Genomic DNA, 14,143 nt, shown 5'->3' with positions numbered 1-14,143 from the left:
TTACTGTCATTTGCCAAGGCGCCGACCAGGCGCATTTTATGCAAAAAGCTAAAAAATATAATAATAAGACTCGAATTGGCGAATGGTTTGCTAGCAGCCACATGCAAATACTCTAATTTCCTCTTCCCTATTCCCCAAGCCACTGTGTAGCGTAGTGCTTAGTATTTATGTCCTGGAGTTTATAGAGCATGTTTTGATATGTTAAAACATAAATTGGTTACATCTCTCATCCAGCTCTGCAAAGCAATATTAAGCATTGTGATTTTTAATCCGAAAGCCTTTTGTAATCCCATACAAAAAACCCAAACTTAATATCTCTCCCCGTTCTGTAGTTATTAGTTTAGTCCAGAAAAAGTGGTCAAATTTCCCATAGTATCTGTTTTTTTTTTGGAATATTTAATGATATTGTTTATTTGGACTAGCGTTATATTAACCTTATTGGACAACTTAATCTAATCTGTGTTACGTTAAACGAATTTTTCTTGATATCAAAGTTATTTGATTACATTGGGTAGTTATTAAAGGAAATGGAATAATAATATATGGTAAAGAATTGAAAGGATTCATATGTATCAGGTTTATGTCAAGTCAGGTTTAGGGGGTTGCGTTTCAGTCTTCTTCTCGTTCTTGTCCGATGACTTTGGGCTGCGATACTTGGATGAGATTCTAGCCTATCATTATACTTTTTCGCTAACTCGTGAATCCTGGGTCCACTTTTTGGCACCTTCATATCGCGTTCTATGTCTCTGGTCCTCATGTACCAAGGGGCGCCTGTGATATAGTGGCTGTGGAGTAGCGACAGCATTATGCCCTCAGCTTAGGGCATATAAGTAAGCATACTTATGGGGGCAAATGTGTATGGCACACACTTATTGGTGAAAATTGTTGTGGAAAAGCAGGAAAAGTACTTGAGCTGGCTAAAAGTGGCCAGGGCAACCGAAGTCGCTTCCTGGCCTGCGCAGTGGCTCTCGTTGCAGTTCCTCTTAAATTGCTAGCATTTTGCTGCCGAACAAGCTGCACACTTTGCCGCCCATTTAGCTTCGATGGCAAATGGTAAATGGCGAATGGCGATGCTTTGGCGAAATTATGCAAGGAATTTCACACAGACACATGGACACATAGACACACAGACAGATCTGGCTGCGAAAAACAAATGTGAGCGCAGGCAGGCAGACCCACAGACACAGGGAAACAAAGGGAAACTGGAAGCGGGAAAAGGGAAAATGCATTTGTGGCATCGACTGCCAGTTGACACACATATTTGCCATGCCAGCGACTTGGGGACATCGCCATGCGAGTCAATGACACGGCAACCACTCTCCACTCTCCACCCACCAGCTACACTGAGAGTCCAGTGGTGGTGATATAAATATAATTATTTGAGATCTTCCTTCTAGCTAATCGCAGATACTTCCTATATGAACGTTGTTCTAAGGGATGCCTAAGTGATCACAGCTTGATCTTAAGCACTATATTTATATACAAGTAAAATAAAGGCGTTGCCCCATTCCAATGCAATGAATCCAATTTCCCAGATACAAGTTGGCAGCACTTCAAGTCGTAAGCAATGCAATCCCACCTAAACCGACTTCATTCACGGCTTAGCCGCCAGCTCCTTTGCATCGAGTATCCGTGAGGTTTTTCCCTGTGCAACAGACACCCACCTCCTGACGCCCGGAAAACTGTCTAGGGAAATGACAGGCATCAGGAGTCAGCATCAACTTAAGCATAATTTTAACGTGTCACTTCAGCGTTTTGTGACGGAAATGTTTTGCATCATCGATACACTCACTCACTTTGCACTTGATCGCAACCTGCATGAGTGTGCAGGCTGCATTCAGTGATTTAATCACTCAGCTCTCCGGGCCAGCTCTTTGTTAATTTCCCCAAATCAAATTTAGACATTGCAGTGCGATTCTAAGACGAAAGGAAAATAATCTAAGAAAGTGCCGGGAGTTCTAGCTTTTAGCTGAAACGCTTGTAAGCCCATTCAGTGAACGAAAATATGAACTCTGAAATGGTTAAACGAACGATTTATGGATCTATAACCAAAAAATTAATATTTAAATAATTTGTGAATTAACTTACTTAAGTGTATATGCGTAGACTGATTGCCGTAAATGGGAACTAGATGGTTTGAGGTCAACTCAGTGATGCATGTCTATATTTTTCCCCAGTGTACGTATATGTGAATTAATTTTCAGCAAGGTGCCATTTAATGATTAAATGTGCAGCTGATAAAATCGCGCTTGAGGATTTGAAGTTATTGTTTACTGCCTGCACAAAATGCGTTTACAAATTGTAGATTTTTCATAATTAAATTCTTTTGCACTTAAAGCTCTATATATTATACATTTTGGGGGTCAAGGCTTTTAGGATCTACGATTTAGAGGTAGTGGTTTTCGATTCTTTGTACTTCTATAATCGCTTCAAATAAATGTCTTTACTTCTTCCTGATTTCCCTAATCACATTATGTGGCTTCTGTCAAAAAATTGGCAATTACAGCTAGACAGCGCTACAGATTTCGTGGAAGTCATAAATTTATAATTGAAACGAATCTGAATCAACAAAAACAAATGTGCCGGAAAAATAAACAGAAACGGTGGCTACAAATTCTCTGTGTTGTTTTTCCATTTACAAATGTCACATAAATCTGCTGTCAATTATATGGCATTATCATTCGATTCTCGGGGTTTTGTGGCCAATAAATTTTGGATAATTTTCAGTGATTCAGTTTTGCAGTCGCCCTTCATTGGCTGAGTTCCAGTGTCGAACAATACTCGTACATATTTAGTTGCGATTTGCCTGTTACAATTATGGCATTTCTAACAAGTAATCGCGTTTAGTAATTCTGAAATGCAGAACTGAAATGCATACAGCCCTCTTTTGGGCAGCATTAAAGCCGCTTTGCCAGTTTTTGATGAGCTCCCACATTCCGCCCGCACAACACATTGTGGCCAGTAAAATGGCAACTGCCCCAAAAGCGGTTGTCGCATTTCGATAACACATAATAGACATGTTTCGGCTGTCGTTTTTTATGGTGCAACATTACTTTGGCGATACTGTTGCAAGCCTTTGTGTGATTGTACACCGTTATCGGCTAATTATATACAGTTGGCCACCGCCCCTCTGGATGGGTGGCTTCAGGGGTTTTGGTTCTTGTGTTTGCCCCAAATTGCCGAATTTGCATTTAATTGTGAAGCCCAGTTCAGTTCCTTGGTGTAATTAATTCAATAACAAAACGCATAGCCAAAGGGAGCGGATAATAGGGGGAACAGGGGTAAGCTAATGCCACGCAATTAGCGTATGAGTGGCGCCATATGGGGGTTAACCGATATAAAAATGCATATTAAAATGATAGTTAATTCTGTAGCGATGGATTAGCATATAAAGAATGTGACAACAATGCAATATTACAATTACATTCGTTGAACTCGTTAAATAAAATAAACGAAATAAGCTTTTCTGGGGACTCACATTACCTTAGGTTGTTGGTTTCTATTAAAATCTCCTTAGGTACGCTTTTTTTAAGCGATATATGAGTGAATATGAGCAATTATTGGCCTGCCTGACCTCTTGGCCGCACCCATGTGACCCCACATTAAAGTCAAAATGTGTGAACGCTCAGTGTTTTTTGTGGCCAAGTGCCAACTCATGCGAAACGGCGATAAAATTGAATTCAACTGTGTGCGTCTATCTGTTTGCATATTTGTGCAAAGATTGCACATAATTACAGTCGTTTAATAATGAAATAATATAGCAGTGCTATAAAATTAAAATAATAAAATCCAGTTCACACAACACGGCCTTCTCGAGCGCATATGGTTTGACCACTCGCGCTCGGTGTTATCGAAAAGTAAATAAGTCCGCTCGCACACCCCCGCACACGCACACTCGCACATGCACACAGGCACACATGCGGATATGCCAACTGTGAAATTGCGTAAGTGGGCGTGAAAGTAGGCGGCAGCCGTGTGCGCGCACTTCCGTTTCCGGTCATACATCACTCAGAGGCCCCGTCTTCTCGGTTCTTGGACCCGGCTTACGTGTCTGGGCCGCTATCTTTCGGTACACAGAGGAAAAACGGGCTGGCAGTAGGAATTCCCGTTTAATTGCACAGTAATCATTTAGACTCTTAGCATAGCAACATTATTGAGCTTTCGTAAATGACCTAATAACTTGACTTCAGTTAAGTTACAACAGACATATGTATTGTGATTATCGATTAAGAAATGTTGGTTCGATTTTTTTTGGAGTAAATTCGATTTTTGTTCATTTTAACGTAACTTATTCGTAACCGTTGTTGTAACACTTGGATTTAAGTATACGCTGGAGTTCAGCTTAACGATTGCGTAAATAAAAGTTTATTATAAAACAATGCATAATAAATAATACGGAATGAAACCAAAATTGTCTTCTCTCAGTGCTCCCAAACACATGTTTCACCAGCGCCCAATTTGTGGCCAAAAGCATAAGGGAACGAAAAGGGTATTTAGTGTGAGTGGGGGAGTGGAGCGGTCCAAAGGGAGGAGCAGCGAATAAAGGGGCCACCTAACCCAAAGCCGTAAACGCAGCATAACATAAAGTATAAAACGGGAGCAAAACAAAAAGAAACTTTTTTGATGTTTAAATTATGTTGACATCCTTCTTATGTGAGCTCTCGTAAAGTATAACAAAAAACAAGAGAGAACGCTATAGTCGAGTTCCCCGACTATCTTATACCCGTTACTCAGCTAGTGTAAGTGCGAAGGACAGTTTTTGGCGGTTTGTGGGCGTTAGAGTGGGCGTGGCCAAAAGTTTTTTGGCAAATAAATAGAAATTTACAAGACTAATACAAAAATTAAAAAAATATCAAAAAATTTTTTAAAAGTGTGGGCTTGGCAGCTTTGGGCGGTTTGTGGGCGTTAGAGTGGGCGTGGCAACCTGAATCGACAAACTTGCGCTGCGTCTATGTCCCTGGAGTCTGTATACTTAATCTCAACTTTCTAGCTTTTGTAGTTCCTGAGATCTCGACGTTCATACGGACAGACGGACAGACGGACAGACGGACAGACGGACAGACAGACGGACGGACAGACGGACATGGGCAGATCGACTCGGCTACTGATCCTGATCAAGAATATATATACTTTATATGGTCGGAAACGCTTCCTTCTGCCTGTTACATACTTTTCAACGAATCTAGTATCCCCTTTTACTCTACGAGTAACGGGTATAATAAATAAGAATTACAGCAGCCTCCGTGGCGACGACGCAGAAGTCGTGTCTCCATTCGAGAACGGGTTGAAACCCAAATCGGCATTCTCATTGATCTTTAAGTGCAGACAGTGGAAAGAAGTTAACATAAGATGTATAGTATTGAGATGTAATTAAATTAAATTGAGATGGCATCGCATTTACACATCACCCATCATATATTATTTTAGAGTAATGTATGTACATATTTGAGCCTCCCTACTTTTACTAGCTGTTCACCTACTGGAGCCCCAATTTATTCTAAATCTCAACGAGCGAAAATCCCATACCTATGTATAGTTCAGCATACCCATGCGCAGCTTTAAAAGTGACTTTCAGCTCCAAGTGACCCATGGGTCACCTTGCAAAAGCTTCAGTTAATTTCATATCTAGGCAGCACGCCAAGTTCTATGCTTGCACAATTATTAAGAGTGCATCGGTAATTCGATCCTACTGTGCCTTCAAACAGTGCAACACGGAATGGGCCTAGACAGTGTCCCAAAAACATTTCAGTCGAGTCTAGTGAAGGATGAGGGTACCGCTAAACCGCTGATCCGCATCCGGCTGCCTATCCGAGCTTGAGTTCGGGTCCGGGTCCGGGTTCGGGTTCAAGTTCTGGTTTGGGTCGCTGATTAGCGCATATGACGTATACGACATGTGTCTGTGTCCCTTTTTGTGCCCACCTCGCAAGTGAGTGAGTGGAGTGAGTCTGTGTGCTATGTGTGGTGTTGTGTGTGGTGTGTGCTGTTGCTTTGCCTTGTCCGTTTGAAAACCCTTTTTTGCCAAAGCATCTGTTCTTGTTTTCCCATGTCCCTTTTCCAGCATTTTTTCGTACACAAAGTTTGTTGGTGTTTGCCCTATTGTAGCTATTATATTATTTTAAGCCCCGCAAAGAGCTCATTAATTTCCACACATAAACAGACCAAAAGAGGGACATGTGTATATTCTCATGAAGTCGGAAATGTAACCATAAAAACAAGGGGTAAATAAAAAATATCTGAGGGTGTGTGTTTTGTTAAAGAAGGACAAAATTGATTTGAAGATGGGCTTGAGGCTTTATATTATACAACTTAATTTTTTGATCTCTGTATTTCATTGCTTGTACTCCAATAATTCATATTTATTCATGCCATTTTCGGTATCTTTTGATCTGTAGCTGCTTTGTTGTCCATTAATGGACGTTTAAGCACAGTGGTGTTCAGAATAATAATGCACAACATTTAAAATAATGTTTAACAGTGGATTAAATAAATTACTGTACTGGAAATGCATTGCCTGATACTTCCTATATTTTAAAACTGCTATTCATAGCACTATAGCTTTAGATATCTATTCATTATTATTTGTATTGTTTTTATCTGTTATTATTTTTTTAGGAGAATCGAAAAATCTCATGCTTTTGGGCATGTTAGTTTCATTACCACGAGCAACTACTACTTTTCCGGACGCAGCTGTGTGCATTAAATACGTCTTCCCTCTAACAAACTTTACCAATGGAGCGATAAATTATGAAACAGATTTGTGCTGTTTAAGCATATCATAGCCATCTTGGTCGTGTCTGTATAGGCATATGTATATGTATGTTTGTACGTTTGTATGTTTGTATGTTTGTATGTTTGTATGTTTGTATGTTTGTATGTTTGTATGTTTGTATGTTTGTATGTTTGTATGTTTGTATGTTTGTATGTTTGTATGTTTGTATGTTTGTATGTTTGTATGTTTGTATGTTTGTATGTTTGTATGTTTGTATGTTTGTATGTTTGTATGTTTGTATGTTTGTATGTTTGTATGTTTGTATGTTTGTATGTTTGTATGTTTGTATGTTGTATGTTTGTATGTTTGTATGTTTGTATGTTTGTATGTTTGTATGTTTGTATGTTTGTATGTTTGTATGTTTGTATGTTTGTATGTTTGTATGTTTGTATGTTTGTATGTTTGTATGTTTGTATGTTTGTATGTTTGTATGTTTGTATGTTTGTATGTTTGTATGTTTGTATGTTTGTATGTTTGTATGTTTGTATGTTTGTATGTTTGTATGTTTGTATGTTTGTATGTTTGTATGTTTGTATGTTTGTATGTTTGTATGTTTGTATGTTTGTATGTTTGTATGTTTGTATGTTTGTATGTTTGTATGTTTGTATGTATGTCCTACCTCGCCACTGGACAGCAACAAATATTCCCCTGCCCCAACCGTTTTTTCTCTGTGTGAGTCCACAAGGACTTTCATGTCTCTAATATTTTTATTATGCAAGCCAGGAAAATCCTAAACCCCTGAAACGATGCAGCAAAATAATTTAAAAGTAATCAGGCAACAAATGTTTGCCTTGTTCCAAAGCACAAACAGTCCACCACTCTTTTGTCCCCAGTTCTTGGGATTATATACATACATACGTACATATATATGTATACTACGAGGTACACCCTATTGCAGGGAAGGAAGGACACAAGTTTCCCGGGTATCCACTAATTGCCAGGCCCACTATACATTTTATTAAAGACGACTGGCAAATATGGTACTCCAAGGCATTTATAATTTATTAACAGCACTAATTTGAAGCCGTCGAGTGGCCACAACAGTTGCCCCAATTTGTTTCCAGACGGAAGACTTTAGCCCCTTCTAGCCAACATTTAAATGCGCAGGCTAAGGTCAGATGGGTGAACTATGTAATTTCAGCGAAAGTATTTCCATGGGTGCAGAGGTTAAGGACTGCCACCCGAAGGGGGATTGAAATGCAGAGTGATTGTTATTGATGTTGTTTTTGTTGTTGATGATAATTAATAATTTTGCCCAAATTTTGTACAAATTTGTTTTTAGATTATTGCCACGCCCACTCTTGTCAGGCAGACACTTTTAAAAAATCTTTTTAAATTTGTTCTTTTTTCAACAGCTAAACAGTTTTGAGGCTTTATAGTTCAGATAGTATGTAAGTCGGATCGGACAACTATAGCTGGCATGGGAATATTCGAAAAAGAAAAGAAACAATTTGATAAGAAAGTGCTCTAATTCGGTATACACCCGCTTATCGACAATATATAATTCCTCTTAAATAATCAAAAGAGTCGGAAAACTGATTAATATTAATAGAATATATATCATAGTTTTATAGTTGTAGGTCGTTAAGGGTTTATACCATTGTATTATATATATATAAGCCTCGGCTTCCAAAAGCTAGTTCTGTCTTGTTTTTAAAAGATTTGACTTAGATAATCAAAACAAACAAAAGAGTAGCAAACTTAAGTCAAAAACTCATACCATCAAAATATTAATAAAATAATAAAGTCATTGCTTGTAATAGCAAATAAATGGTAACAACACATATGATTTACAATTTTTAGATTATAATTAGAGCTCTTGTTAGAAAGCACATAAGGCACTTAAATTCCTGAAAAAATTAAAGACCATTAAAAATGTTATTTTGAAAACCTCTGCTGCCAATTAGTAGTAGTAGCTATTTATTACTGCACTAAAGTTATTTCAAAACAAAATACATAAATGTTGCTATAATAACCAAGCCTCCAAGTTTGTTTTTTTTTTGGTTACTGAATTCAGTGGGTTGTCCCTGAGAATCGTATAGAATTAGAAAAGCAAACAGTGCGGCCGATGGACTTGTCCGATTTCCGTTGACTTTTACCCATTTCCGACGGCTCGTCAGCTCCAGAAACATAGATGACATCGAAAGTGGATCGGGGATTTAGTTCGGGATCAGCTTCATTGGCGAAATGCATGCGGGAACACGTAGTCGGGTGCCCAGCCCTCGGAGTCCATTATGCAGTGCATTAATGAGTGGCCAGAGACGCATTAATATGCCAGCCGACTGAAGTGTATTTGTGTTGTGTTGGGTTGTGTTGTGTTGTGATGTTTTTTCTGCAAGCGCTTTGACAAATTGAATTTAGCCAGAGCGGACACAAAAAACAAATACGATACGGATAAAGCAAAACACATGACACTTGAGACAATGGCAGACACTGGTAGACAATGGAGATGTGCGAGTGAAGCATTCAAGTGCTCAAGTGATTTAAGCGGAAGGAAGATGCGTCGGTCAATACAATTAGTTTTACTCAAGAAGCACTCAAATAATTTAAATTTAATTGGGGTCAAGAGTGCCAGTGTGCGAATGTGTGCGGGTGGGGAGTCAGCTGCAGACATGTCCTCCGCTCCGACGTCTGCTGCATCTGACATTATCTAATTAGGCAGAAGGCACAATGCAGCCGCCCCTCAGCCCCTCCGCCCCACTGACTGCGTGCCCCCTTTCGAAATGATTTATTTCCTTTCCCAGCCAATGCCCTTCCCACCAAGGATTCCCGCTCCGATGACAACGAGTGCCAATGTCCCAATGTCAGGGCTGCACGGAGACGGAAGTCGGTTTCTCAATGGTGATGATAAAGAGGGGGTTTAAATGGGCAGAACGGGGCTCCAATGGGGCGCTCAACTGGGTGATTAGCAGCTGAGGGAGGGGTGCCAAATGGGATCTAAACAAAAAAGGAAGCCAGGTTCGGCTAGTCGAAGTTCATGTACCCTTGCGGGCAGAACCATGCCCTATAGTGCTCACCTCTTAACCAATTTCAAATGTGTAAATAGTAATGGTAATATGCATACAACTTCTGCGATCCTCACTATGTCCTACTATTTAATATAATTTATTTTCACTGTACCGATCATTAAAATTTGAAGTTCATTCATTTGTTATTTAAGTTATAAAGCCCGCTGCAAGGGAATAAAAGGAGAGTTACTGGTTCTAATGCGGATGTCCCAGACACATGCAATTGACCAGCATTTCGGTGCTGATCCCTATGTATGTGAGAAACCCCTCACAAACCAGTCCAAATAACTTTAAAAGAGGGATTACGTAGGAGTCAAGGACCAACTGATGCCCATCTAAAGCAATGCTTCTGTTTGATGGCAAACACAAAAAGCTAATACGCAGATATGCCGCTTTGCACAGCCTCAACTATGTATCAAGTATATGTTTAACTGATTGGAATCTAAGGCGGGAGAAACAAAAGAACTTTCCCTTACATACCAAGTAAATAATGATTTTACTCGACACCTTTTATATGTCATTTACGCTTTGATAGTCGCCCAACAAGTTAGCCAACTATTCAGTTTTGGTTGATAGCTATGTTCTCTTACCAAATCAATTGCCACACCCAAAGCCAACCAAGTGTGTGGGCCAGAAAAAGGCTGGCTAGTGAATGGTGAATGGATGGTGAATCGGTTATGCCCAGATGGAATAATCAAAATTCACCGCAGAACCCAATTTTGTGCGACAGTGTAGGAGGAGGACTCTCGCATGCGGGGCCACCTTAAATTTTAAGCATGTTTCGGAATGGGAAGACACTCACACATGCACTGAGAGAAACCCGGAGTTTCACCAACGTCATTTTACCCAGGACAATGGCCTTACCAAACGATGCTTATTGCAGATAGGCGATTTGAATAGCGCTTAAGTGGCACCAAAAATTCCCTGCGACAGAATATATTTCTTATTAAGTCCATGTGTATATTTTCGCCAAGTGTATCAGTTTGGGGGGCGTGGCTGTGGGTGGGAATGACGGTAACCGCAACATTTTAGTTGCATTTGCGACATTCACCGCAAGAGGCAACGCCACAAGGACCAAGGACATTTACCTAAATTAAAGCTAATGAATTGCCTCTTCGCAGAGAGTCCTACCCCCCTCCGCCATGCCCCATTTTGCGCCCACAAAACCACACACCTCCCCGTCCCCCTTCCCACCGCCTTCGTCCCCGCAGCGCAGCCACTTTGCTGTCTGCTTTAATTTGCATTGCACTTGTGTATGTTTACATTTTTTATTTCATTCATTTTCATTCTTGTTGCGCCTTCTCGCCATCTATTTTTCCCGCACTCCTCGTAACCTACCCCCGGCCACTGCCCTTCGCTGCGCCTCTTATTCATTTATTTTTATATTTTTGTGCTTTAGTTTAATGAATAAGTGCATTAAATGACCAAGGGAGGGGCCAGGGGCAGGAAGCAGGATGCAGGGGGCTGTGAAGCGGAAACGGACATGGCAAATGAGTGAATGGCAGATAAGCCTTAGACACTCACCCCCAACACCCCACCAGCTCCCCGCTCACCCACCGAGCAATATGAATAAATGTACTTAAATGTGTGCGAGCGAGAGGGGCGTCAGGGAGTGGAAGCGCCAAAGTGAGGCCTCGAAATGAATGCCAAAACCGAAAGACACGAATGGCCGAGAGCGGCGCACTGTGCCTCTTTTTTTATCAACCCAAGGTGCCCGTGTACCTTGTAATATAAGTCGAATAAAACTTAAATTGAATCCATAATAAGTTTTCAACAAATGTGACAATGAAATGAACTCTAAAGTCGGTAAAGCAAAATTCGGACAATCGGAAAGTAAGCAACTTTGGAGGTATAGTGAGTAACTGAGGGATTTTAAAGTGCACTTGAATGACTGTCGAGTAACCGGGAAGGAAAAGTAAATGCTTCCCTACGAATGAGTTAGTGATTCGATAGAAATACACCTATGGGCAGCCAGCTCTGAATAAAATTAATGATATCCAGCTTCATGCGGCTAGCAACACTTCTTAAGTGCGCCACACATGCAAATGCAACTGGTTGTCTACGCGTAATGCACTTGAAGACGCAGTTGTCGTATCCGTGGCAATGCAATTGCCAATCCCAGGACACCAAGACCTGGTGTCCTGGCACTTACGTGAGCACAGGCTCAGTATCCGCCTCCCGCCGACTGCTTTGCCTCACTGTGCAATGAGGCGGGTGGCACAAATAATTGCCTTAAATTAGCGCTGCTTTCGGGGAACTGGGAACTGCTTTCTGGGAGTGCTGCTTTCTGGTTGGGCGGACAGATAGAAGGACGCTGGCTGGCATCAACATCAACATCAACTCCAGCTTCAGCTTCAGCATCGGATTCAGCTCCGGATTCGGAGTCGGCTCCAGTGGCAGCGGCAGTTGCCTCGTTACAAGTACTTTATGCAGTAATTGCAGCACTTGTCCCGGCTGCTGCTGCATTCAAGTGCAATTCTTTTTCGCTAATGAAAAGCGCAGCGCACAAATACAAAAATATATCTCATCTCATCTCGCCAAATGGAATAAAGTTATCTGCTCGCCAGCAGCAGCTGCAGATCCCACATAGAAAGGGCTTAAAGACATTGAATGAATGAATATGATTTTCGGGCAAAGTCGCTTCCCAAATTTCCAAAATACAAAGGCGCGCCAGTCCCTTATAATAGCAAATAAAAATAAAAGGGAAATTCTTTAGCATAAGCCAACAGTGTACTTTAAAGAAGCAGAAGCGCAAAGTGCAGTAAGTTCATACTCGACTTAATATATTTACAAGTTTAAAGATCCGGCGATGGGAGTGTTTTGAGTTCTCTGTTTTAGCTAACAAGTAGAAGTCAAAAGAACTTGGAAATATTGTATACCAAATGTGGTTTCGAATAGCTGGATTTCCATTTGGGGAGCAGGCACCGAATTCTATCAATATTTAGGAAATACGCAGGAACACAACCACTCAAGTTGAAGGAAATCATATCCATCAGTTCGCCAGACACATTGATCATTAGTTTCTCAAGTTATACCAAAAAAATGCTATCCACACTTTGGTAAGCAATATTTTACCGTGCTAAACAAGGTTTGCCATTTCCCGGCGACCCCGCCCTCTGAGTCGCCCACCTTTTCACTGAGATTTCATTTCCAGCGGGCTGTGCAGGGGTCTGCACAATTTCCGCTGAAATTCATGTGCCAGGAAAAGGAGCAACAAATGTACTAGAGTGCGGGGATGGTGCCACAAGGCCGCCCACAGTGGGGGCAAAAAAATTGTAAACACTTATTTACTGTCCATTTCCACTGGCTTTTGATGTGCCACTGGTACTTCTGCTGCTCTACTCTGCTCTACAGCTGAAAAAGATGGAAAATGCATTAGGCAACATTTCCATTTGTATTACCATTTGTATTTGTATTTGCAGTCATTTTTCCTTGTGCCGCGTGCCGGGTGCCGAGTGCTTATTTATTCAGCTTCAGCTTTGTTTGCTGGTTACTCACTTGCATTCCGCCGGGAGGCGCCACAGGCCAAGGCCACGGTCCTCCCCGTTTCCCCTTCCCTTCCCCTTCACCAGCGTCCTTCGTCCCTCGTCCTTCAGAGCCCACCTGGCCAAATCAATTCTTTTACCTAACACGCGCCCTCCCATATCTCCCATATCCAAATAGCGGGTGAAAGTCGAAAGAGCAACTTCTGGGGCACACATTGATATGATGCACAGCTCAAGAACTTCGCTTGCGAAACTCCAAATTCGAGCAGGATATTCATTTCCAGGCGTCGCTCAACAGAACCACACACATCTTGCTCAAATCAGGAAGCGCTTTCCCAAAGGCACTTCGGTCTACTTAAACACTTTTTGACTGTAGTTCTGGGCTTTAAAAAGTGCTTTCTATAACATATTTTATTTATCGCATGATTACTTGTAGAAAAAGTGCAATTCAATTTGCGCACAAAAGTTTTTTTAAGAGGCACGCAAATTTTATTAAAATCAGATGAGCCTAACAGTTCAAAAATATATTGATATAAGCTATATTCTTTGTTAGGGAAGCTTAAGAGCGAGTCTTTAAATGCAAAATACAACATGTTTTTCTAATAGGAGACACCCAAAATGACAGGAAAAACGATACATTACTTCACTTGCATTCACATAGAGCACATATGTAATATGGTTAACTTGGTGCACTACTATTAAGTGCAGTTTTATAGATTTGTGCTACTTGGCTGAATAAAAATATAATATTCCCTGAGAGATTACATAAACAAATAAGTACCAACAAATGATTTAAATTGCAACGTATAGTCCACTGTTATTAATTCATAATTAAACACATTTTATTTACAAGAAGGAAAAAAAGGGAATGCCATGTTTCC

General features: G+C 40.7%; 1 protein-coding gene across 1 annotated transcript in view; it reads right to left on the bottom strand.

Moving 5' to 3' along the window:
* LOC120457339 (chaoptin) overlaps positions 1 to 14,143 on the bottom strand; it is a 210,111-nt gene that overhangs the window by 194,888 nt on the left and 1,080 nt on the right. The window lies entirely within an intron of this gene.

Source organism: Drosophila santomea, chromosome X (assembly GCF_016746245.2).
Source record: "Drosophila santomea strain STO CAGO 1482 chromosome X, Prin_Dsan_1.1, whole genome shotgun sequence".
Lineage (NCBI taxonomy): Eukaryota > Metazoa > Arthropoda > Insecta > Diptera > Drosophilidae > Drosophila > Drosophila santomea.
This window is presented reverse-complemented; position numbering and strand designations above follow the sequence as displayed.